Below are 25,938 nucleotides of genomic sequence, written 5' to 3' on the forward strand. Positions count from 1 at the left end.
TCTTCACACACCCCAAGTGCAGTCAGCACTGAGTCCTATACAATCTACCTCTCAGAGTCTCTCCAGTTAGGCCACTTCCAGGCATCACACCGCCATTTTTTTTAAACCACACACATTCCCCACTAATGTCTGCACCAGTCTCATTCTTATCATCTAGGCACCTTGCTGGTGCCACCAGAAGGACTTGACCTGTTCTCTCTTTTGTTAAAACCTGATACACAAGGAACATCTTTTTGACCCAAACATGCCTCTGGCTTCTTCTCTCTCCCTTTTGCACTCTGGACTCCAGCCGGTGTGGCTTGACACAGATACAAGTTTTCACTCACTTCTAGGTGCTTGTGTAAGTTCTTCCCTCAGACTCACAAAACCCTAACTCCCTTACCTTTGTACTCAGGAACTTGTCTTACTGTGCAGGTGTGGAGTTGACAACCCTTACTGAGAGGGCAAAAGTCTTCTCCATATTTTCCTAAATTGTTTAAATTTTAATTTTAACCCAGAGCATTTAAGGGGAGTACCAAAGCCTTCTATTCAATCCCAGAGGATTAAACTTTTTTAAAAAGGCCTTAAAATCAAAATGTTAAAAACTGGATTGCATGTTTATATAGAAGCATTATTATCCAGTGCTACACTCAAGATCAAGGGCTTGAAGGCAAGTTTGTAATAGAAATAGTAACAAATATGATTTACTGTATGGTTTAATCAAACATGTGGTGTCCAGCACATGTTATAGCTTTCTAAAATATGCCCCAATCAAGTGCTTACAAATAAGATGGTAGAATACTTTATTGATATATGTAGTAGGAGCTGGTGAAGGTTCTATTTGTCTTTTTGCAAAATTTTAAACTCAGTGAAGAGATGTCCCAGAAGATGTATGGAGGAAGGATGAGTTTGAGGACCATAAATGGTGAATGCAGGAGAAAGAAGTTTTCTGGAGATTAGGAGGAGACCTTCATCTGGACTTCATGATTACATTATTATCATGGACCTCGTCTCTGAGCCAGACTAAAACTCCAAGCAGAGAAAAGCAAGGGATCAGAGAGCCAAGAAGAAATTTTGGCAAAGCAACTAAGAAGCCAATCAGTGCTTTAGACAATCTCCCAAGATTGGGTGGAAGAATTTAGAATTCAATTCTTACCAAGGAGGAGGAAACCTGATATCTCCACAGACTTTCAGGTGAGGCCCAAAAGGGTTAAAACCTAGCAGTTAATCTAGACTATAAATACACAAACCATTAATAAAGATTAAGCGTAGGCCAACTCCACCCAATCTCAGCTGGAATTAAGTTTAACCACATCTATCCAAACTGCTTGCCAGAGGCAAATGTAAATCCCATCTAGAGAAAATTAGTATCACCTCCATTTGTCTATATTTTTTCATACATAAATTCCTAAATTATTTTGTATACCAGGAGGGAATTATTTTGCACACTCTAAGGCAAAATCAAATAATCAGAAACAAAGAGAAAATACAGATATTAGAAAAAAATCCACAAGAGTTCCAGATATGGAAGTTATTAATCTTTGTAAGAAAGCAGAATACAAAAGGAAGTATTTGCATAGGTATTTAAGATCTATCAAAAACTAAAGGGAAATTTTAGAGCTGAAGAACACACTAACTCAAGTAAAGAATTCAATCCAATAGATACAATTAACAGATAACACAGAAAATTATAACAGGAAAGATGGGCTGCAAAAAATACCCAGACTGAAGCACAGAGAAAAAGAAGAATAAAAATATGCAAAAGAGCACAACAGACATATAGGACTTATTACAAGACCATGTAATTGAAGTCCCAGAATGAGAAGGGAGAAAAATACAATGCAAGAACATATAATGACTAAAAGTTTTCCAAAATAATGACAGACATCAAGCCAAGATTCAAGAAGAGCTATGAGCCCCAAGCAAGATAAATTCACAAGGAAAAACATTATAAGGTATATCAAATTAAAAGTAGTGGACAATTTTAGGACAAAGAGACAAGGACAAAGAGAAAATGACAATGAGTCAGATAATGAATGAAACCTAACAGAATGACAACCTCAGAGTGCCAAAAGAAATTGACTGTTAACCTAGAATTCTGTTCTGTAAGTCTTCTTTAAAAAAGAACTCAAAAGAAAAGTATTCCAGGACAAACCAGAGATTATTTGCCATCAACATATCTGCAAGAAGTATTAAATACAAGTGTTCAAGGAAGTAATTTAGGAGAATAATGATGCTAGATGAAAATATTGAGCTCAATGGAACACTGAAAAGTAATGGAAAAGGTGAATATGTGGGTAAGTAAGCAAAACAAATATTGATTATACAAATAAAAAAGAATGGTTATCTTTTGAGGTTCAAAATACACACATAATTAAAATGTTTGAAAAAACAGCAAAAAGGTGGGAAAGAAATAACTACAGTTTAAGGGTTCTATGGTCCTCGAATACCTGGTAAATGGTAAAGAAATACATTCCAACAGATTCTAACAAATAAAAAATGCATACTGTTATCTCAACAATATATACCTAACATGGTCAAAACATGAAAATAAATTAATAAAAATACCTGACTCATCCAAAAAAGATTAAAAAAGCAGAGGAAAAAGATTATAGACTATAAAATAGGTGAGATAAATATATAAGTAATAAAATGGTAGTTATAAACCAAATAGATCAATAATTCATTCAATATAATTGGATTAAATTATCCAAACAGAATGATCAGCCTGGTGAAAAAGCAACAGTAACAAAACCACACTCTATGTTGTTCACAAGAAGCTCATTTTAAGTCTAGCAGTAAAGAAGGCTTATGAGAAAATATAAAGAAAAATATACATCCTGAAAAATGCAGTTAAGAGAAAAATGGCATAATTACTAAGAGACAAAATAGACTTTAAGAAAAAAGAGGTGCTGGAGATGAAGAGGGGTGTTTCATATGTTAAAAGAGTTTGATCCTTGAGGAAAGTAAAACAATTCTTTGTGTACATAGATCTAATTACACTGCCTGAAAATACATACAGCAAAAAAAGAACTAAAAGGAGAAACAGACGAAACCAAATTCATGGTGAGAGCTTTTAACACACTTCTCTTAGTAACTGATAAAAAAAGCAGACAAAAATTACCAAGAACGTAGAATAAGCAACATGATTAACAAGCTTTACCAAACTTGTGTAAGATTACATTGCACTCAAACTTTAAAAAACATACTTTTTCCTTTACTTATTTCTTAAAAATGCATACAACAATCTTGGCTCATGAACAAATTCTCAACAACTTTCATGGGTTAAAATAACACCAGTATTATTCTGTGACCAAAATGGTATTGTTTGAAATCAATGAAAAACAAAAAAGATTTAAAGTGTCCAAATATTGGAAAATCAATTAATAAACTTATAAATAACTCCATGAGTCAAAGATAAAATCAAAAAGAAAATTAGAAAATATCTTGAAATGAAATATATGAAAAACAGGACATAAAAAATGCTAGATTCATGTCCTGTTCAGAGGTAAATTTATACAATTTTGCATATATTTTAAAAAGGAAAATGTTTGAGAATGATCTCAGTTTATATCTCAAGAAGTTAAAAATATGGGAATGCCTGGGTAGCTCAGTTGGTTAAGTAGCGCTGCCTTAGGCTCAGGTCATGATCCCAGGGTCCTGGGATGGAGCCCCACATCAAGCTCCCTGATCAGTGGAGAGCCTGCTTCTTCCTCTCCCTCTGCCTGTTGCTCTGCCTACTTGTGCTCTCTATCTCTCTGTCAAATAAATAAATAAAATCTTAAAAAAAAAAGAAGTTAAAGATAGGGGTGCCTGTGTGGCTCAGTGGGTTAAGCGTCCTCTTGGTTTCAGCTGGGGTCATGGTCTCAGGGTCGTGAGACCAAGCCCCATGTGGGGCTCTGCGCTCAGGACAGAGTCTGTTGGGATTCTCTCCCTTTCCTTCTCCCTCGCCCTCTGCCCCCCTGCTCTTCTTCCCACTAGCACACATGTGCTCTCTCTCTCTCTCTTTAAAGTAAATAAATAAAATCTGTAAAACAAAGAAGTTAAAAATAGCAAATTAGGCAAAAAAAATTAAATAATAAAAATAAAAGTTGAGTTTAATTAAATAGAAAACAAACGTATAATAGAAAAAAATTAACAAAGAAAAAACTGTTTCTTTGAAAAGGCTAATAAACTCCTGATAAGAATTATGAGAAAATGGGGGCACCTGGGTGACTTAGTCAGTTAAGCATCTACCTTCGGCTCAGGTCACGATCCCAGGGTCCTGGGATCAAGTCCTGCATCGTGCTCTCTGCTCAGCGGGGAGCCTGCTTCTCTTTCTGCCTGCCATTCCCCCTGCTTGTGTTCTCTCACTCTCTTTCTGACAAATAAATAAATAAAATCTTAAAAAAAAGAAAAAATCTTTAAAAAAAAGAATTATGAGAAAATGCACAAATTACCAACATCAGAAACAAAAAGGATTTATCTGCGCAGATTCTATATCATTAAAAGTATTATTCAAATACATTTTAAAAATTTATAAGAAATGTAATAGTTCCCAGAAAAATACAACATACAAAAATACATAAAGAAAAATAAAAAATCTAAATAATCCCATGTTTGTTAAATAACTTAAATCTGTATTTCAAAATCTTCCCACAAAGAAACTCCAGGGTCAGATACTTTTACCAGAAAATTTTATAAATATTTAAAGAAGAAATAGGTCCAATTTTAGACAAACTTGTTAAGAGAATTAGCAAAGACAGCTATTTCCTAACCAGTTTTCTGAGGCCAGCATAACTTTGATAACAAAACCTGCTAAGAACAATTATAAGAAAGGAAAGCTGAAAGCCAATTTCTCTAAGCATAGGTTAAAATTTTAAACAAAATATTATAAGCCCATACTCAGTGAGATCCAAATTCCAAAGATACATTATAATCAAGCTGGCTTTATTCTGGGAATATGGGGTTTATTAGTCAAAATCAATCAATGAAATATATTAACATATTAAGGAAAAAATGCAATCATTTTAAAAGATGATAAAAAAAATCTTATAGCTGGAGCACCTGGGTGGCACAATTGGTTAAGCATCTGGCTCTTGCTTTTGTCTCAGGTCATGGTCTCAGGGTGATGAGATCAAGTCCCGCATCAGGCTTCACACTCAGTGTGGGGTCTACTTAAGTTTCTCTTGCCCCCTCCCTCTGCCCTTCCCTGCTGCACACTCTCTCTCTTTTAAATAAATATTAAAAAAAATCTGATAGCAAACATTTATTTATATGTATCTCATGATGAAAGAGTAAAGGATTTCCATTGAGACTAGGAACAAAAGAAGAAATCAATAGCCCTATTTCGATTGAGCATTGTACTAGAGGGTCTACAGTGCAGTAAAACAAACAAAAAAGTAAAAGGTCAGGGGAAAAAAGAAGTAGTATTGTCTTTATTTAGACACTACATGATTATTAATAAGGAAATTTATTATGACGTCAAGGTGCAGATCAATTTATGAAAATGATGTGTTTTCAATTTATCAGCAACAATTGATAAAATGAAGCTTATAAAAGATATGATTTTGGGCGCCTGGGTGGCTCAGTTGGTTAAGCGACTGCCTTCGGCTCAGGTCATGATCCCGGAGTCCTGGGATCGAGTCCCGCATCGGGCTCCCTGCTCGGCGGGGAGGCTGCTTCTCCCTCTGACCCTCTCCCCTCTCATGTACTCTCTCTCTCTCATTCTCGCTCTCTCAAATAAATAAATCTTAAAAAAAAAAAACTTAGAATGAAATCTTATCTAAAAAAAATAAAATAAATAAAATAAAAGATATGATTTTAAAATAGCCTTAAAATCAAGGAAATTAGAATTAAGGCTAATTAGAAATAAGCAGCACCTAGGCATGGCAAAAGATATTGAGAAGATAAGAGTAAATGGAGAAATATGCCATACTTATTATATTAGGCCATTCAAATTATTCTACAGATTCAATTCAATCCTTTCTATATGATTAAGTATTTTAATATAACTGAAATAAATATCATTTCAAAGGATGATATATGTTAAGACAGTAACATATTTGCCTATATATACATTAGAAGTTTTCATTCACCAATAAAAAGTATCTTACATTAAAATGAAATACAAATGATGTCAGAAATTCTACAAAAGTGGTACTACTTATGAATTATGGATACTGAAAGATATATTCTTTCTTTTTTTTTACACTTTTTTATTATGTTGTGTTAATCACCATACATTAAATCATTAGTTTTTGATGTAGTGTACCATGGTTCATTCTTTGCATATAACACCCAGTGCTCCATTCAGTACCTGCCCTCTTTAATACCCATCACCAGGCTAACCCATCCCCTCACCCCACTCCCCTCTAGAACCCTCAGTTTGTTTCTCAGAGTCCATAGTCTCTCATGGTTCGTCTCCCCCTCCAATTTCCCCCCTTTCATTTTTCCCTTCCTGCTATCTTCCTTTTTATTTTTTTCCTCATATAATGTATTATTTGTTTCAGAGGTACAGGTCTGTGATTCAAAAGACTTACACAATGCAAAGTGCTCACCATAGCACATACCCTCCCCAGTGTGTCTACCACCCAGCCACCCCATCCCTCCCACACCCCACCATTCCAGCAACTGTCAGCTTGTTTCCTGAGATTAAGAATTCCTCATATCAGTGAGGTCATATGATACATGAATTTCTCTGATTAACTTATTTCCCTCATCATAATACCCTCCAGTTCCATCCACGTCCTTGCAAATGGCAAGATTTCATTCCTTTTGATGGCTGCATAATATTCCATTGTATATATATATACCACATCTTCTTTATCCATTCGTCTGTCGATGGACATCTAGGCTCTTTCCATAGTTTGGCTACTGTGGACATTCCTGCTATAAACATCAGGGTGCACGCACCCCTTCAGATCCCTACATTTGTCTCTTTGGGGTAAATACCCAGTAATGCAATTGCTGGATCGTTGGGCAGCTCTATTTTCAAATTTTTGAGGAACCTCCATAGTGTTTTCCAGAGTGGCTGCACCAGCTTGCATTCCCACCAACAGTGTAGGAGGGTTCCCCTTTCTCCACATCCCCACCAACATCTGTCATTTCCTGACTTGTTAATTGTAGCCATTCTGACTGGTATGAGGTGGTATCTCACTGAGGTTTTGATTTGGATTTCCCTGATGCTGAGCAATGTTGAGCAATTTTTCATCTGTCGGCCATTTGGAAGTCTTCTTTGGAAAAATGTCTGTTCATGTCTTCTGCCCATTTCTTGACTGGATCATTTGTTCTTTGGGTGTTGAGCTTAAGAAGGTCTTTATAGATTTTGGATACTAGCCCTTTATCTGACATGTCATTTGCAAATATCTTCTCCCATTCTGTCAGTTGTCTTTTGGTTTTGTGGACTGTTTCTTTTGCTGTACAAAAGCTTCTTATCTTCATGAAGTCCCAATAGTTCATTTTTGCCCTTGCTTCCCTAGTCTTTGGTGATGTTTCTAGGAAGAAGGTGCTGCGGCTGAGGTCGAAGAGGTTGCTACTTGTGTTCTCCTTTAGGATTTTGATGGACTCCTGTCTCATATTTAGGTCTTTCAACCATTTGGAGTCTATTTTTCTGTGTGGTGTAAGGAAATGGTCCAGTTTCATTCTTCTGCATGTGGCTGTCCAATTTTCCCAACACCATTTGTTGAAGGGACTGTCTTTTTTTCCATTGCACATTCTTTCCTGCTTTGTCAAAGATGAGTTGACCAGAGTTGAGGGTCCATTTCTGGGCTCTCGATTCTGTTCCATTGATCTATGTGTCTGTTTTTTTGCCAGTACTATACTGTCTTGATGATGACAGCTTTGTAATAGAGTTTCAAGTCCAGAATTGTGATGCCACCACCTTTGCTTTTCTTTTTCAACATTTCTCTGGCTATTCGGGGTCTTTTCTGGTTCCATACAAATTTTAGGATTATTTCTTCCATTTCTTTGAAAAAAGTGGATGGTATTTTGTTAAGGATTGCATTGAATGTGTAGATTGCTCTAGGTAGCATTGACATCTTCACAGTATTTTTTCCTCCAATCCATGAGCATGGAACGTTTTTCCAGTTCTTTGTGTCTTCTTCAATTTCCTTCATGAGTATTTTATAGTTTAATGAGTACAGGTGCTTTGCCTCTTTGGTTAGATTTATTCCTAAGTATCTTATGGTTTTTGTGCAATTGTAAATGGGATCGACTCCTTAATTTCTCTTTCTTCTGTCTTGTTGGTGTATAGGAATGCCACTGATTTCTGTGCATTGATTTTATATCCTGCCACTTTACCGAATTCCTGTATGAGTTCTAGCAGTCTTGGGGTGGAGTCTGTGGGTTCTCTACATTAAGTATCATATCATCTGCAAAGAGTGAGAGTTTGACTTCTTTGCCAATTTGGATGCCTTGGATTTCTTTTTGTTGTCTGATTGCTGTGGCTAGGACTTCTAAAACTACGTTGAATAGCAGTGGTGATAGTGGACATCCCTGCCGTGTTCCTGACCATAGGCGGAAAGCTCTCAGTTTTTCCCCATTGAGAATGATATTCGCTGTGGGTTTCTCATAGATGGCTTTTATGATATTGAGGTATGTACCCTCTATCCTTATACTCTGAAGAGCTTTGATCAAGAAAGGATGCTGTACTTTGTCAAATGCTTTTTCTGTATCTATTGAGAGGATCCTATGATTCTTGTTCTTTCTTTTATTAATGTATTGTATCACGTTGATTGATTTTTGGATGTTGAACCAACCATGCAGCCCAGGGATAAATCCCACTTGGTCGTGGTGAATAATCCTTTTAATGTACTGTTGGATCCTATTGGCTAGTATTTTGGTGAGAATTTTTGCATCCATGTTCATCAAGGATATTGGTCTGTAATTATCCTTTTTGATGGGGTCTTTGGTTTGGGGATCAAGGTAATGGTGGCCTCATAAAATGAATTTGGAAGTTTTCCTTCCATTTCTATTTTGTGGAACAGTTTCAGAAGAATAGGTATTAATTCTTCTTGAAATGTTTGGTAGAATTCCCCTGGGAAGCCATCAGGCCCTGGGCTTTTGTTTGTTGGGAGATTTTTGATGACTGCTTCAATATCCTTAGTGGTTATAGGTCTATTCAGGTTTTCTATTTCTTCCTGGTTCAGTTCTGGTAGTTGATACATCCCTAGGAATGCATCCATTTCTTCCAGGTTATCTAATTTGCTGGCATAGAGTTGCTCATAATATGTTCTTATAATTGTTTGTATTTCTTTGGTGTTGGTTGTGATCTCTCCTCTTTCATTCATGATTTTGTTGATTTGGGTCATTCCTCTTTTCTTTTTGATAAGTCTGGCCAGGGGTTTATCAATCTTGTTAATTCTTTCAAAGAACCAGCTCCTAGTTACGTTGATCTGTTCTACTGTTCTTTTGGTTTCTATTTCATTGATTTCTGCTCTGAGCTTTATTATTTCTCTTCTCCTGCTGGGTTTAGGCTTTATTTGCTGTTTTTTTCTCTAGCTCCTTTAGGGGTAGGGTTAGGTTGTGTATTTGAGGCCTTTCTTGTTTCTTGAGAAAGGCTTGTATTGCTATATACTTTCCTCTTAGGACTGCCTTTGCTGTATCCCAAAGATTTTGAACAGTTGTGTTTTCATTTTCATTGGTTTCCATGAATTTTTTTAATTCTTCTTTAATTTCCTGGTAGACCATTCATTCTTTAGTAGGATGCTCTTTAGCCTCCATGTATTTGAGTTCTTTCTGACTTTCCTCTTGTGATTGAGTTCTAGTTCCAAAGCATTGTGGTCTGAAAATATGCAGGGAATGATCCCAAACTTTTGGTACCCATTGAGACCTGATTTGTGACCTAGGATGTGATCTATTCTGGAGACTGTTCCATGGGCAAGAGAAGAATGTGTATTCTGTTGCTTTGGGATGGAATGTTCTGAATATATCTGTGAAGTCATTTGGTCCAGTGTGTCATTTAAAGTCTTTATTTCCTTGTTGATCTTTTGCTTAGATGATCTGTCCGTTTCAGTGAGGGGGGTGTTAAAGTCCCCCACTATATTGTGTTGTTGTCAATCTGTTTCTTTGCTTTTGCTATTAATTGGCTTATAAAATTGGCTGCTCCCATGTTAGGGGCATAGATATTTACTATTGTTAGATCTTCTTGTTGGATAGACCCTTTAAGTAGGATATAGTGTCCTTCCTCATCTCTTATTACAGTCTTTGGTTTAAAATCTAATTTGTCTGATATCAGGATTGCCACCCCAGCTTTCTTTTGGTGTCCATTAGCATGGTAAATGGTTTTCCACCCCCTCACTTTCAATCTGGGGGTGTCTTTGGGTCTAAAATGAGTCTCTTGAAGATAGCATATCGATGGGTCTTGTTTTTTAATCCAATCTGATAGCCTGTGTCTTTTGATTGGGGCATTTAGCCCATTTACATTCAGGGTAGCTATTGAAAGATATGAATTTACTGCCATTGTATTGCCTGTAAGGTGACTGTTACTGTATATTGTCTGTGTTCCTTTCTGGTCTATGCTGCTTTTAGGCTCTCTCTTTGCTTAGAGGACCCTTTCCAATATTTCTTGTAGGGCTTGTTTTGTGTTTGCAAATTCCTTTAGGTTTTGTTTGTCCTGGAAGCTTTTTATCTCTCTATTTTCAATGACATCCTAGCTGGATATAGTATTCTTGGCTGCAGATTTTTCTCGTTTAGTGCTCTGAAGATATCATGCCAGTCCTTTCTGGCCTGCCAGGTCTCTGTGGATAGGTCTGTTGCCAACCTAATGTTTCTACCATTGTAGGTTACATAGCTTTCGTCCCGAGCTGCTTTTGGGATTTTCTCTTTGTCTCTGAGACTCATAAGTTTTACTATTAGATGTTGGGGTGTTGCCCTATTTTTATTGATTTTGAGAGGGGTTCTCTGTGCCTTCTGGATTTTGATGCCTGTTTCCTTCTCCATATTAGGTAAGTTCTCTGGCATAATTTGTTCCAACATACCTTCTGCCCCTCTCTCTCTTTCTTCTTCTTCTGGAATCCAAATTATTCTAATATTGTCTCATCTTATTGTATCACTTATCTCTCAAATTCTGCCCTCATGATCCAGTAGTTGTTTATCTCTATTTTTCTCAGCTTCTTTATTTTCAATCATTTGGTCTTCTATTATCACTAATTCTCTCTTCTGCCTCATTATCCTAGCAGTTAGAGCCTCCATTTTGATTGCACCTCATTATTAATGAGCCTTTTTGATTTCACCGTGGTTAGATTTTAGTTCTTTTATTTCTCCAGAAAGGGTTTCTCTAGTATCCTCCATGCTTTTTTCAAGCTCAGCTAATATCTTTAAAATCGTCATTCTGAACTCTAGTTTCGACATCTTACTAATGTCCGTATTGATTAGGTCCCTGGCAGTCGGTACTACCTCTTGTTCTTTTTTTTTGAGGTGATTTTTTTCCGTCTTGTCATTTTGTCCAGAGGAGAATAGATGAGTGAGAGAACAAAATGCTAACAAGGTAACACCAACCCCAGAAAAATATACACTAAAGAAATCAGAAGAGACCTGAAACTGGGGGAAAAGAAAGGGAAAGAAAGAAAACAGAGGAAAAAAAGAAAAAGAAAAAGATAACAAACAAACAAAGAAAAAAAACAGAATATGATCAAATATGATGAGGCTGGTGCAAAGGTCAGTGCCACACCCTAGATTTTGGGTGTATTTTGGTCTGTTAGAAGAAAGTGCCTCCCAAAATTTTAAAGAAAGAAAAACTTATATATGTAAAAAATAAGGGTAAACACGATGAAGGGATGGAATATGAATGTAAAGATGAAAATTATAAAAGATTTTATAAAAGGAATTGATAAGAACTTGTTTGAAAAAAGAAAGAAGAGGATTAAAAAAAAGGGGGAGAGAATGTGATCAGGCAGGAGACTAGAACAAAACCATACAATAGAGATTTAGGGTATATTTTGGTCTGTTAGAGGAAATTGCATCCCAAAATTTTAAAGAAAGTACAACTTACACATATGCCAAAAATAAGGTTAACTACTATGAAGGGATAGAATATGACTCTAGAAGTGAAAAATACGATTTTCAAAAAAGGTATTGATAAGATGTTGGTTGAAAAAGGGAAAAAGAAAAATTTAAAAAAATGTAAAAGAAAGTTAAAAAAATTAACTTTGAAAGACTAAAGAATCATGGGGAAAAAAGCCATGAATTCTATGTGCAGTATTCCCCTAGCGCTGGAGTTGTGCCGTTCTCATTGATCAGTAAACTTGGTCTTGGCTGGCTGTTCTTGCTGATCTTCTGGGGGTGGGGCCTGTTGCCATGGTTCTCAGATATCTTTGCCGGAGGCAGAATTGCCCCCCTGTTGCTGGGTCCGGGCTAAGTAATCTACTAGGGTTTGCTTTCAGGAGCTTTTGTTCCCTACAAGCTTTCAGTACAGCCTTGGAGGGCAAGAGTGAAAATGGCGGCCTCCCAATCTCCTCCCCAGAGGAGCTGAGAACGCGGGGCCCCACCCCTCAGTGAAAAGCAGTCAATCACTCCCGTGTTCCCAGTCTCCCACCCCACTCCGTGCTCACCCGGCCTGTGACCGAGCATTTCTATCTCTGGCACACGACCCCATGTGGAGTCTCCAAACCCAGCAGATCCCTGTGGTGCACTCCCGCACCACTCCTCCCGGGGGAAGAAGGGGTGTCTCCCCGGATCTGCCGCCTGTTGGGTCCCTGCTGGCTGAGCAGTGGCCTGACTGTGCCGGGATCACGGTTTATGGCAACCCCGAGCTGAGAGCCCGCACCTAGGCTCCGTATGTGCAGCCGGCTTCCCCGCTCTGATACCTGGGAGCTCTGCTGCACTCAGGCACCCCTGGTCTTTCTGTGACCCCGAGGGTCCTGAGACCACAGTGTCCCGTGAGGGTTCCACCCCCCACTTAGCCACTGAAGTGACGTTCCTCAGCGGAGCCGACTTCTAGAAGTTCCGATTTTGTGCTCTGCTGCTCTAACACTTGCCAGTAGTGGCCGAAGGAGGCCCCCTCCCCTGCCGTCTATCCTCCTGAATATCGCCTTGGATTCACTTCTCTGCATGTCCTACCTTCCAGAAAGTGGTCGCTCTCTGTTCAAAGAGTCGCTGCTATTCTTTTCTTCGATCTCCTGTTGAGTTCGTAGGTGTTCAGAATGGTTTGATCCCTATCCAGCTGAATTCCTGGGACCAGACGAAATTTAGGTCTCCTACCCCCAGATTCAATTCAATCCTAATCAAAATCCCTTTAACCTGTTTGTGTGAATTTGCATATTTGTGCATGTGTATGTGTATTAAGAAATATTCTAAAAAGTATATTGAAATGCAAAAGTTCAAGAATATGTAAAACAGCATAGAAGAACAACAAATTTGAAATCCATACACTACTAGATTTAAGCTACAATGTATAATACAGAATGGTACTGGCACAAGAATATATAATTAAACCAATGTAACAGAATAGAGGAATCAAAAAAGATATATGGACATATATGGATGCTTAAAGGCAAAGTAGTGGGAAAATGACAGTCTTTTCAATTGGTTGTACTGGGTTAACTAGATATTCATACAAAAGAAAATAAATTTTGACCTCTATTCCACACTATTTAATGAATGAATGCCAGATAGATTTTAGATCTAAATATGAACTGTAAAGTTCTTTTAGAATACATATTTGTGATCTTGAAGCAGATTAAAATGCTTTAAATGAAATGTAAAAATCACTAGCCTAGAGAGAAAAACAGAGAACCATTTAGGCTACATTAAAAGTATAAACTCCTGGGGTGCCTGGGTGGTTCAGCTATTAAGCAGCTGCCTTGGGCTCAGGTCATGATCCCAGGGTCCTGAGATGGAGCCCTACATTGGGATCCCTGCTCCATGGGAAGCCTGCTTCTCCCTTTCCCACTCCCCCTGCTTGTGTTCCCTCTCTCGCTGTCTCTCTCTCTGTCAGATAAATAAATAAAATCTTTAAAAAAATAAAAGTGTAAACTCCTGCTCATTAAAATACACAGAGCAGGAATACAAAAGCTAAAGAGTGAGAGAAGATGCATACAACACATGTAATTGGCAAAGGACTTATATATGATATGTATAATGGATTCCTGAATATCTATAAGACAAATACAAACCACCTTCAAAAAGGAGGACATCCAAATGACCAATAAATATATTATGTTCAACCTCATTAGTCATCAGGGAAATATAAATTAAAACCATAACACAAAAATGTGATAGACTCACCAAAATGTCCAAAATTAAAATCACTGACCATCCTGTGTGTTGGTAAGAATGAGGAGCAAGTAGAACATCCATAATTAGTAGAAGTACAGATTAATAAAACCACCTCAGAAAATTATTTGAATGTATACATATTATATATATATAACTTATGACCCAGAAATTCTACTTATAGCTATGTACCATAGATAAATGCTTACACAAAGACAGGTATAGAAATGAGCAAATATACATATCCATGGAAAACTGAAAAAGGAAAACAATACAACTGCCCATCAGTAATAGAGTAACAATAAGTTGCCATGTATTTATACAAAAGAATACTGTATAGCAGTGGGAGATCATGAAACTACTACTTCACAAAACAACTTGGGGGAATACCAGAAACACAATATTGTGTGAAGGAAGCCGGACACAAAAGGATCCATACAATATGGTTCCATTTATATGAAGTGTAAAATTTATCACTATGTAACAAATAGCTCCAAAATTTAGCAGCAGATAACAACAAATACTTAGTATCTCACTTAGTTTCTGAGGGTTGGGCATCTGGGAACAGTTTAGTTGGGTCACTGGTGGCTCAGGATCTCTCATGAGGTTGCAACCATCTAAAGGCTTGACTGAAACTGGAAAGAAAATAAGCTTCCAAAATGGCTCATCCACATGGCAGTTGGCTAGAGATTTCAACTCACTGCCTATTGACAAGAGGCCTCATTTCCTTGCTACATGGACCTCTCCCCTGGGGCTACTACAGTTCTTCACAAATGGTGACTTCAAGTTGAAGCCAAAGTTCATTTACCATTCTGAAAATTCTAGGGCCCTTTTATGCTAAATTTCTCTGCCTGTGCTCTATAAATGGAATAACACCTCAATGACAGCACATCTGTTTATAACTTGGTTTACTAAATATTTTAAGCCCACTTTTGGGACCTAAGAGCTCTGATGGAGAACTACAGTGAGATTAATGTTGTTTTTCATGCCTATTAATGCAACATCCATTCTACAACCTATGGATCAAGGAGTAATTTCAAATTTTAAGTTTTATTATTTAAGAAATACATTTCATAAGTCTATAGCTGCCATAGATACTGATTCCCCTGATCTAAGCAAAGTAAATTTAAAAACCTGGGGAAAAAAAAAACACACCATTCTAAATACCATTAAGAAAACTTGTGATTCATGAGAGGAGGTTAAAATACCATTAGCAGGAGTTTAGAAGAAGTTGATTCCAACCCTCATGGATGACTTTGGTGGTGGAAGTTCAACACTGCAGATGCAGTGAATATAGCAAATAACTAGAATTAGAAGTGGAGCCTGAATATGTGACTGAATGGCTACAATCTGATGGTAAAACTTAAATGGATGAGGAATTGCTTCTATGGATAAGCAAAGAAAGGGGTTTCTTGAGATGGAAATTACTCCTGATAAAGATACACTGCAGACTGTTGAAATGACAACAAAAAATTTAGAATGTTACATAAACTTACTTGATAAAGCAGCAGCAGGCTTTGAGAGAATTAACTCCAATTCTGAAAGAAGTTCTACTGTGGGTAAAGTGCTATGAAACAGCATCACATACTACAGAGAAATTGTTCACGAAAGGAAGAGTCAATCAACATGGCAAACTTCACTGTTGTCTTATTTTTTTAAAAAAATTGCCAGAGCGACTCGAACCTTCAGCAACCACCAACCTGATCAATCTGCAGCCATCAACATAAAGGCAAGACCCTCTACCAGCAAAAAGATTAGGAATTGCTAAAAGTTCAGATGATAGTATTTTTTACCAATAAAGTATTTTTAATTTAGATATGTACATCATTTTTATACATAATGCTATTGTACACTTAAAAGACTACAGTATAGTATAAACATAACTTTTTAAAATGTTAATTCCAGTATAATTAATATATGGTGTTATATTAGTTTGGGGTATGCAATATAGTGATTAAAAAATTCTGTGGATTATTCAGTGCTGATCACAATAAGTTTACTCTTAATCGCCTTCACCTATTTTACCCGTTCCCTCCATCCACTTCCCCCCTGGTAACCATCAGTTTGCTCTATAGTTAAGAGTCCGTTTTTTGGTTTTTCTCTTTATTAGTTTCTTAAATTCCACATATGACTGAAATCATATGGTATCTGTCTTTTTCTGACTGGCTTATTTCACTTTGCATTATACCCTCTAGATCCCTCCATGTTGTTGCAAATGGCAGGATTTCATTTTTTTTTTTATGGCTGAGTTACAATTCCATTGTTACTACATTGTTATGCACACACACACAGATACACACATCTTCTTTATCCATTCATCTACTGATGAACACTTGGGTTGCTTCCATAATTTGACTATTGTAAATAATGCTGCAATAAACATAGGGGTGTATCCATCTTTTGAATTAGTGTTTTTGCATTCTGTGGGCAAATACCCAGTAATGGAATTACTAGATCATATGGTAATTCTATTTTTAATTTTTTGAGGAACTTCCATACTTTTTTTCACAGTGGCTGCACCAGTTTGCATTCCTACCAACAGTACAGAAGGGTTCCCTTTCTCCACATCCTCATCAACACTTGTTGTTCCTTATGTTTTGATTTTAGCCATTCTTACAAGTGTGAGTTGCTATCTCATTGTGGTTTTGATTTGCACTTCCCTGATGATTAAGTGATCTTGAGCATCTTTTCGTATATTTGCTGGCCATCTGTTTGTCTTCTTTGGAGAAATGTCTGTTCATGTCTTGTGCCCATTTTTAATTGGATTATTTGATTTTTAGGTGTTGAGTTGTGCAAGTTCTTTACATATTTTGGATACTAACCCCTTACTGGATATGTCATTTGCAAATATCTTCTCCCATTCAGTGGGTTGTTTCGTAGTTTTGTTAACTGTTACTTTTGCTGTGGAGAAGCTTTTAATTTTGATATCATCGCAACAGTTTATTTTTGCTTTTGTTTCCCTTGCCTCAGGAGACATATCTATAGCCAATGTCAGAGAAGTTACCCCCTGTGCTGTTTTCTAGGATTTTTATGGTTTTAGGTCTCATATTTAGGTCTTTAGTCCATTTTGAGTTTATTTTGGGGTATGGTATAAGAAAGTGGTACAGTTTCATTATTTTGCAGGTAGCTGTCCAATTTTCCCAAAACCATTTGTTGAAAAGACTATCTTTTCCCCAGTGCATATTCTTGCCTCTTTTGTCAAAGATTAATTGAACATATAATGGTGGGTTGTATTCCTGGGCTTTCTATCCTGTTCTGTTGATCTGTGTGTCTATTTCTGCACCAGCACCATACTGTTTTGATTACTACAGCTTTGTACTACATCTTGAAATCTGGGATTGTGATACCCACAGCTTTGTTCTTCTTTTTCAAGACTGCTTTGGCTATTTGGGATCTTTTGTGGTTCATATAAATTTTAGGATAGGATTCTTTGTTCTAATTCTGTGAAAAATGCTGTTGATATTTTGACAGGAATTGCATTAAATCTGTAGATTCCTTTGGGTAGTATGAACATTTTAACAATATTTGTTCTCCCAATCCATGAGAATTAAATATCTTTCCATTTGTTTGTGTCATCTTTAATTTCTTTCATCAGTGTTTTATACATTTCAGGGTACAGGTCTTTCACCTCCTTGGTTAAGTTTATTCCAAGGTATTTTATTATTTTTGGTGTAATTGCAAATAGGATTGTCTTCTTAATTTCCCTTTTTGCTATGTAATTATTAGTTTATGGAAATGCCACAGTATAAACATAATTTTTATATGCACTGGGAAACCAAAACCTTCATCTGACTCACTTTATTGCAATATTTGCTTTATTGTGGTGGTCTGGAAGTGAACCCTCAATCTCTCTGAGGAATGCTTGTACAGTGAAACTACCTGGAACCACCCCCCACCACACACACCCCCACATTATGAACTGATGGTTCACAAACAATTCACCATAAGATTTCTTCATACAGCAAACTCCACTCATTACTCTAAAACGTGGTTTTATTTATGAAAATATAATTTGACCACAACTTCTCCAGAATACGGTAATTACACAAAGTTAGAGATACCTGCCCAACCAACCAATCTCACCTAAAAGAAGCACTGGCTTGTGTCCAGTATGCCATTAAGTATTCAAATCTGCTCCAGACTATTTAATTATGTTTACCACAAGCTTCAATGATGAAACCAAGTTATAGGGGGAAACATGCTATTTTTTAAGAAGACTGATTGCTGTGTTAAAGTTTTTTGAGAAAAATATTAGCATGTTATGTGTGGCTTGGCAAAACAACTCTTTGGAGATATTTTATTTAATACTCAAGTCAAAACCATTTTAGGTGATTCCCCTAAGGAAGCTGCAAAAACACATTGCAAAAAACAGAAAGGTTAGGAGTACAGTTTTAAAAAGTTCAAAGATAGGCTGCTGCTAATTTGTGTTTATCAGCTTTCTACTACCATGTTACTATCTTCTTAATTTCCACAGCAAGAGTTTAGGTTTTACTCATCAGCCTCTTTAAGTAATGCATGCACACATGCATGTGCATATGCACACACACACACACACACATACACACACACGCTAGAGAAAAGAGACAGAGAAAACCAAGACATTGTAGAAAGGGACTGAAACAGAAAGGGGGTAGAGAGATACAAAGAGTAAGAGACAGAGTGAATGAGTGAGGAAGAGTGAGAATATATAACTAATTGTGTATAGATGGGACCATAGACCATGTACATATACAGAATCTATGTATTAGTTTTCTGTTGCTGTAATAAGCAACTGTCACAAACTTAGTGGCTTAAAAACAAAAAAAAAATTATTCTTTTGTAGTTCTGTAGGTAAGAAGTTCGACATGGTTTCACCAGGCTAAAATTGGGCTACAATCCTTTTTGGAGACTCTCAGGGGAGAATATGTTTCCTTGCTCATTCAGGTAGTTGGCAGAAATCTGCTTGGAGGTTTTAGGTGTGCGGTCCCCATTTACTTGCTGACTGTCAACTGAGAGCTGTTTCTTAGAAGCCACTTGCATCCCTTGGCTTGTGGCCCCTTGCACATTCTGAGGTAGCAACAGCAAGTTGATTACTTCTCATGCCTCATCTCTCTCTGACTCTGGCCCCCTCTTCTTCTGTTTTAAAAGGCCCCTCAGGTTACATTGGGCCCACCCAAATAATCCAAGATAATCTTTTTTGGAGTCACTTGATTAGCAAATTTAATCCCATCTGCAAAATCCCTATTGCCATGCAATGTTAACATATGCCCGTATTTATGATATTATGGCACTGACATCCGTGGGGTGCCATTATTCTATCTAACAGATTTTATTTTAATAGTGGAATAGAATATTTATATAACATCTATTTAAGTTATTGGGGTACCTGGGTGACTCAGTTGGTTAAGTATATGCCTTCAGCTCAGGTCATGATCCCAGGGTCCTAGGATTGAGCCCTGTGTCATCGTCAGGCTCCCTGCCCAGTGGGGAGTCTGCTTCTCCTCTCTGCTTCCTGCTCATGCTCTCTCTCTCAAATAAATAAAATCTTTAAAAAAATCTATTTAAGTTATCTATATACTTATTATGTATTGATTTATTTTTCATTCACCTAAATTGGCTCAGTTACCTAGCATCTAATGATGACACTATAATGTAAAGCATATGATTTCACAGCGGTTTCAAGAATAAAATCATCAAAGAATTTAGAATGGTTTGACCATCAAAAGAAGTAGTAATAACAAAAATCATAATCTACAGCATAAAATGAGAATCTATGAGTTCACATAAAAATGAAGATTAAACAAATAAATGGAGAGGAAGAAAGAGTCCTTCTTTATAATAGAATACCAAGTAACAAATGCAGAAGACACAAGAGATATAATAATTCAACATTTAGCAATCAACTTAGTAACAGTAATCTCAGGGAAATATCATCAGTGGGTGCTATATCTATTGAGTGATGAACAACAGGATATTTATATGGTCTCAAGTATTTTCTCTTAAGACATTTATTAACTACAAGGGGAAAAGAGTAATTTTAGTATGGAGAAAACTGGCAGTCATGACCTTAAACAAAGATCACAGTTATCACCAATATTTGGCAAAATATGCATTTGGTGATGCATGATGCACTGAGAAGGACACAATATTCCATCTGTGGCATTTTTTCCATCAATCATAACATAAATTTAATTATGGGGACCGCTTAGACAAATCCAAATTGAAAGAAAAAAGCAACCACACTCCTCAAAAATGCCAAGATGATAAAAGAAAGACAGCAGAATTGGTCCAGATTAAGAGAAAAGAAAGAGAGAGGACCAATCATTACAACAAGTTATCCCAGATTGGATCCTAGATAAGAAAAACTCTTTATCATAAAAAAAAAATCATTAAAACAAATGGCAAAACTTGGATAAGGTCTGTATATTAGAAACTAATATTACATTAATGATCATTTCTTCATTTTCGCAATTGCAGTGTAATTGTGTAAAAGAATATCCTAGTTTTAGGAAATAAATATTTAGGAGGAAAGGAGTATTATGTATTACTCTCAAATTTTTCAGAAAAATATTAATATGCATGGAGATAGGTAAAGAAAATGGTAAAACAAATGTGACAAAATATTTAAATTTTGGTGAATTTGACTGAGGAGACAGGCATTTTTTTCAAAGTCTTTACATTTTACTTAAGACTAAAATTATTTCTAAAATGAAAAGTAAAAATTAAAGAAGGGGATTGTTATTTTTCCCTACAGAATTACAATTTGAAATAAGTACTATTTGACACAAGAACTAGTATAGCATGTGATATATTCTGAACTAAAGCTAGATCATCTTTTAATTAACAACAGGAACCTTGTTACCAATGAGAACTGACTGGGGAATATTTTTTAATCAGGAAACTTACTAGTCCAGCAATAAGTTTCTTATAATTTATAATACATAAATTTAATAGCAGGTGTCTAGGAATTTTTTTTAAGTTGAACATATGTGGATCTATATAGGACCAAAATAAGCTAATGGGCTCTGAGCAGAAAGGACAGAGTTGGAGTTAGAATTCCACTCTAGAGTTGGAACAGAAAGCAATGTTTATCAATCAACAGTAACTTTTAAGGTTTCAAAGAGGAAAGCAAGAAATGTCAATTAAAACACAGTGTAGGATCCCTACATTTGTATCTTTGTGGTAAAAATACCCAATAGTGCAATTGCTGGATCATATGGTAGCTCTATTTTCAACTTTTTGAGGAACCTCCATACTGTTTTCCAGAGTGGCTGCACCAGCTTGCATTCCCACCAACAGTGTAGGAGGGTTTCCCTTTCTCCACATCCCTGCCAACATCTGTCATTTCCTGACTTGTTAATTTTAGCCATTCTGACTGGTGTGAGGTGGCATCTCATTGAGGTTTTGATTTGGATTTCCCTGATGCCGAGCGATGTTGAGCACTTTTTCATCTGTCTGTTGGCCATTTGGATGTCTTCTTTGGAAAAATGTCTGTTCATGTCTTCTGCCCATTTCTTGATTGGATTATTTGTTCTTTGGGTGTTGAGTTTGATAAGTTCTTTATAGATTTTGGATACTAGCCCTTTATCTGATATGTCATTTGCAAATATTTTCTCCCATTTTGTCGGTTGTTTTTTGGTTTCGTTGACTGCTTCTTTTGCTGTGCAAAAGCTTTTCATCCAGCAGCAATGTCCACAATAACCAAACTGTGGAAAGAGCCAAGATGTCCATCGACAGATGAATGGATAAAGAAGATGTGGTGTGTGTGTGTGTGTGTGTGTATATATATATATATATACATATATATATATATATATATACACAATGGAATATTATGCAGCCATCAAAAGGAATGAAATCTTGCCATTTGCAATGACATGGATGGAACTGGAGGATATTATGCTAAGTGAAATAGGTCAATCAGAGAAAGATATGTATCATATGACCTCACTGATATGAAGAATTCTTAATCTCAGGAAATAAACTGAGTGTTGCTGGAGTGGTGGGGGGGTGGGAGGGATGGGGAGACTGGGTGATAGACATTGGGGTGGGTATGTGCTATGGTGAGCACTGTGAATTGTGTAAGACTGTTGAATCACAGACCTGTACCTCTGAAACAAATAATATATGTTAAATTAAAAAAAATAAAATAAATTAAAAAAAGAGGAAGATAGCAGGAGGGGAAGAATGAAGGGGGGGAAATCAGAGGGGGAGATGAACCATGAGAGACTATGGACTCTGAAAAACAAACTGAGGGTTCTAGAGGGGAGGGGGGTGGGGGGATGGGTTAGCCTGGTGATGGGTATTAAAGAGGGCCCATTCTGCATGGAACACTGGGTGTTATATGTAAACAATGAATCATAGAACATTACATCAAAAATTAATGATGTAATGCATGGTGATTAACATAATAATAGTAAAAACTAAAAAAAAAAAAGAAACAGTGTAAGAGATGAGTCAGGCAAAGGAGAACTTCTCCCCATCTAATATGTTTTAAAAGTTCCTTTCCCCCTCTCCTTCATTTTGTTCATAGACACTACTGTCTACAGTAGAATGGGCACTGGAGTTTTAACACTCTGCCTCCATCAAAAAAACTGATGAGGATATGGAGCAACCAGAATTCATGCATTGCTGGTTCAAGAATGTAAAATAATACAATCACTTTGGAAAAATGTTTGGCAGTTTCTAATAAAGTTAAACATACACTTAATCTATGACCAAGTTATTGCACTCCTAGACATTTACCCTGGAGAAATGAGTACATATGTTCTACAAACTGACCTGTACATACATGAATGCTCAGAGCAGCACTATAAGAGCCCCAAACTGGAAAAAAAATGTCTAACAACAGGAAAATGGATTTACTAAACGTGATATACTCATACAATGAAATACAACTCAGCAATAAATAACGACAAATAACAAATACATGCAGTGGCATAGATAAATCTCACAAATATTATGCTGAGCCAAAGAAGCCTGACAAAGAAAAGAATACACAGTATATTATTCCACTTATATGAAGTTCAAGAAGAAAACAAAACTAATCATTATGGTAGTAAAAATTCAGAGTACTGGTTGACTTTTGAGAGAAGGTGGACACGTTGATCAGAAAGAATGCAGAGGAACTTCCTGAGGTGATGGAAATGTTCCTTATGATCTGGATGACAGGGATGTTCACAGGCCATAATTCATAGAACTGCATGCTGAAGATATATGTGTTTTACCGAAGTAAGTGTCAATAAAGCAGGGTTAGCATGAATAAAAGCCTCTGGATGTCTAGCCACCTGATCTTTGCCCTTTAGACTCACTGGTTCTCATGACACTTAGCAAACAAGTGCCTTCATCACGACACACAATTGCCTAGTAAAACAAAGAAGTGCTACATTTACAAGAAGTTTCCACCGGAAAAGTTACTGTTATTTCTTAAAGAAAAAGACCCAGCACATGGACTACCTTTAGAACTGGCTTCAGTGTAACCAAATCACATCAATTCTTCATGGGAAGAAAGAGTTTGAAGGGCTGATTCTTCTCAAAACTAGGAACCTAAATCCCCCAAATGGCTTTAAAACCTCATCCAGCCTGCATGGTCATGGGTTACTGGGCTACATTGGTCTCCAGATCAAGTGCCCAACAAGGTGGTTTCTTGAGAAGGTAAGAAACACAGGCACTCCTCTCACTAAAATATTTGCCTAGAGGTATTTCTGTTCCTGAGAATGAAATGCAAATTTGTTTCCAGTAGCCTGAGGTGGGATAGTGGTTTTTATGGTTTTGCTTCAAAACCTGATGAAAATTGGGAGTGAGTTCATCTCTTTTTATAAGGTTATTTGGTGAGGTTTCCAACATGATCTAATCTTGCCCTGGAAAATGAACTAAAAGGAGTTGACTGGTTATTAGGAATGAGTTCACTGGCCCCACTTTACAGCCATCCAAGTGGATGTCTCCATGGAAGTCTCGAGGCTGCTCCTGTCCCAGCTGGGTTCAGGGACCTCCCTGTGACTTCAGAGGGACTTCCCAGGGCAGAACAGGGAAGAATCGTATCCAACTCCTTTCACATTTTAAGTGTACTTGTCTTTCCATTACCTACTCCTATTTTCAGAGCTGTATAATTTAACTTCCCAAATTAAGACCAGGTTAAAAACCAATAACCTCTACTCACTCAGACACAATCTACTGTGCCTGAATTTAAAACCACACCCACACATCTATTTTTCCCTATTGAAATAGCACAGGTGGATTGTTCTAACATTAAACCTTTCCAAAGTACGCTTGATTGGAGTGAAAAGCAATTAGAATAGCCTAATAAAATTAATCAACTTCCACAATTAAAGGGAAAAAATGAAGGGGCTCTTTTACAGGATAGCATTTTGCATGCTGACTTATAACTTCACACTTGGTAAGATGAGCTTGGATCTTTTGTAGATATTTTTACACTTGCTTTTGCTAGTTAAATAAAGACTTGCTCCAGTGCCTGTCCTTTTCATGAAATTAAATAAAATTAATTTAATACTCCCTGACCTCCACAAAGTCAGAGGTTGTTAGGATAAATAACACATACATATTAAAACAACAATGACAACCTGAGATGTGTTTATATCATTGTAAACAAAGTTTTAAAAAATGCTGAATAGATAATGAGGGAATAATGAGTTTAGAAAATAGTGAAAAAGTCTTGTGTGAGAAGGTCAATTCTGAGCTGAATGGCAGAGAAAAGGAACTTTTACTTTTGGTTCTCAGGCCAGTTTTTCTGAGAAGAATATCCTTTAGTACAATTGTTCTCAGTGGGAGACAATTTGCCACCACCACCACCCATTCTGAGGACGCTGACAATGTCCGAATAAATTTCTGATGGTCAGAACTAGGGATGGATGTGCTACTGGCATCCAATGGGTCAGAGATGATGTTAAATACGCTACATTGCGCAGGAGAGCCCTCCTCATCCCCATACCTCCCCTCAACAAAGAATTATTGGTCCAAATTATCAGTAGTTTAAAAACACTGTTTAGGATTACTCAGAACCTCACATTCATAATAAAGCTATATTGGCTTTTATAGCTAAGTCACCCACAGACCTCAAGAAGGAGGAAAGACCAATATAATATTTAAGATTTTTCAATACCAGATTCAAACACATTTTTAAAATGAAGGATAAAGTCAAAAACTGCATTTAAATTATCTTTTTTTCCCTAGCATAATGGAGATATAATTGACATATGCCATTCTGTTAAGTTTAAGGTGTATGACATAATTTGATATACATATATATTGTTAAATATTACCATAATATTACCATAATAAGGTTAGAAGACATACATCATCTCACATAGTTATCTTTTTATGTATATATATTTTTATGTATATATATTATATACATTATATATAGTGTAAGAAGTTTAAAAGATCTATTTCTCTTAGCAGCTTCAAAGTATATAATACACTATTGTTAACTATAATCACCATGCTGTATATTAGATCTCCAGAACTTGTTCATCTTATAAACTGAAAGTCTATACACTTTGACCTTCGCCCATTTCCCCCACCCCCTGCCCCTGGCAACCACCAAACTGTCGTCATAAGTGTGGTATTTTTTTAAGATTCCACGTATGAGTGAGATAATAGAGTATCTGTCCTTCTCTGACTTAATACATCTAGCATAATGCTCTGAAAGTTCATCCATGTTGTGTGGAAATGGCAGGATTTCCTTCTTCTTTAGGTTTGAATAATATTGCATGATAGACTGATCGATCATCAATCAACAGATAACAAATTCTTTATCCATTCATCCAT

This window comes from Eumetopias jubatus, unplaced genomic scaffold (assembly GCF_037043125.1).
Source record: "Eumetopias jubatus isolate StellerSeaLion01/CBP00866 unplaced genomic scaffold, mEumJub1_p1.0 scaffold_9, whole genome shotgun sequence".
Classification (NCBI taxonomy): Eukaryota; Metazoa; Chordata; class Mammalia; order Carnivora; family Otariidae; genus Eumetopias; species Eumetopias jubatus.